We start from the raw sequence: 2,327 nt of genomic DNA, 5'->3' as shown, positions 1-2,327 counted from the left end.
TATAAATAAATTAAAAATTAAAACAATGGTTAACTGAAAATTGAGTAGTATCATAGCATGAGCTGTGGGGCCAATCCAACGTCACAAAGGCGCATGGGGCACAACACAAGTCAATAAGAAAATAGGGATTTAATGTCGCATTCGGGGTAGTTGGGTAGGGGCTGGATTCCAAATTCCAAGCATATACTTTAGTCAAATGAAAGGAAACAAAACAACAAACAAATTCAAATAAAAATAGTAGTAGCATTGACTAGTGACTACTGACTGTACTAGTGTGCGCTTAGGATGCTTCTTTCAATTATTTCACAACTTAGAAATACCCATAAACTTATGAGTTGAAGAAGAGGACAAGAGGGACGGGACTAAATTCATTAATCCACTACTGATTAGAAGAAAATCCCAAAGCTACACAGTTAATAGTAAAAGATTAGATATGTGTTAATTTTATGGATAAATCACAAAAAATACACCTAAATTATTTTGGTATTAATAAAAATGCTTTTGTATTTTATTATTAACAAAAATATTTTAAAAATTATTTAAAAATATAATAAAAATATCTAAAATTTTTTTATAAGCGATAAGAAGCTTTTATATTTGACAAACTACTTATGCATTTAATTCAAAATTTTATAGAAATATTTAGATAACTATTTAAAAAATACACACAAAATAGATAAAAAATTTATTTCTAATTTTTTTTAATAAAAGTATTATTGGTTATTGATAAAAACCAATATACCTGGAAAAAAAATCAAATTATAAAGATAAAAATATCTCATTTTTTTAATCATATTTGCAAAAATTACATCAAAATTTAATTGTTACATATTTTTTAAAAATACATATTTAATGTTAGACATTTTTGTCGTATTTTTAAATAATTTTAGAACATTTTTATCAATAACAAATTTGGGAATATTTTTGTTAACACCAAAATAATTCGGATACATTTTTGGTGGTTTACCCTAATTTTATACTCGAAACGTCAAATGTTTTAAATTAATTTTTAAAATATTTAAATATGAGTCAAATTAATTCTTTTTTATCAATTTGTTTTGCTAATTTTCTGGTGTCATTATTGAAGAGACTTCCACGATAAACTTTGCGTTTTTATGTTTAGGTTTTAATATCTAGAAGTAGCACACACCCCATTTATAGAAGAAGAACAATGATAAAAAATTTATGATCAAATTATTGTTGTACATAAAATGTCAAAATACACATCAAGTAATTTATCAAGCATTATATTTCATGGGTAAATTAAGATTCATAAGATGTACTATTATTTCAGAATCAAAATATTGATTTATATTTTACAAAATTTTGAAGAGTTATAATTCATGATTTAATCTTTACAGGATATCAAAAAAATAAAGGGACACGATTGAATAAGACTTAGAGACAATTTAGGTTAAAAATAAAGAGTGTACAAAAATGATAACACATGAAAGATAAAAGAAATGTAACACGATGATTGTGAGATTGTGTAAAATTCAACCATTTTTCAATCATCAGTCTTCTTATTTATAGATAAGTCCGTCCAATGCATGTTTGAAACATGTCAATGGTTATTTGGTTCTGTGAATGATTTCTCTAATTGTTTTATTTCATTTAAATTTTGAATATGTTTGATACTAAACCCACTTAATTGACTCTTTCGACCTTTTTAGAGCATATAAGAGAACCACAAAAATTTTTAAGTAATTTTTGACACAATTTTTATTTCACAGGGATGCTAAAACTTCAATTTGCTTATTAGAGTCATTTCTTGGACTGAATTACAAAATATTTGATTGTCAAAAAATAATTTGGTATATTTTGTGAAAATACTATTAAATGATGATATACAGTATAAATTATTTTATGATATATTATCATTTAATTGATGAAATAATTAATTTAATTCTCTATTATATTTTTTAAAAATTAATTTAAAATATCTAATTTTTTTAGAATTAAATTTAGTGATGATGACTAAAGAAAGTATATCTTGAATTCTTGACCATTAATCATTTAGCTAATATGGTCAAAGAAAGTGTTTAAAAGGTCATATGTACAAGTATGTCATCTCAAGGAGTTAAATGGGAGGAGATTATTTTTTTATTTAAAGAAATAAAGTATGATTTTTTACTATATAAAGTAAAAGTAGTCCAATTGAAAATTCAAACTTTCAAAGACGTCCAATAGTGGGGGGCAAGTGGGCAACTGGCCAAGTATGATGTGAATGCCAAATGCCAATACGGCTTCCTTTCCTTTTCAAGATTCCTGTATTTATAGTTTAGTAATTAATTTTTTTAGTGTATTTATGCCGTGATAATTATAAT

This window comes from Arachis ipaensis, chromosome B06 (genome assembly GCF_000816755.2).
Source record: "Arachis ipaensis cultivar K30076 chromosome B06, Araip1.1, whole genome shotgun sequence".
Taxonomy (NCBI): domain Eukaryota; kingdom Viridiplantae; phylum Streptophyta; class Magnoliopsida; order Fabales; family Fabaceae; genus Arachis; species Arachis ipaensis.
Note: the sequence above shows the minus strand (reverse complement) of the source record.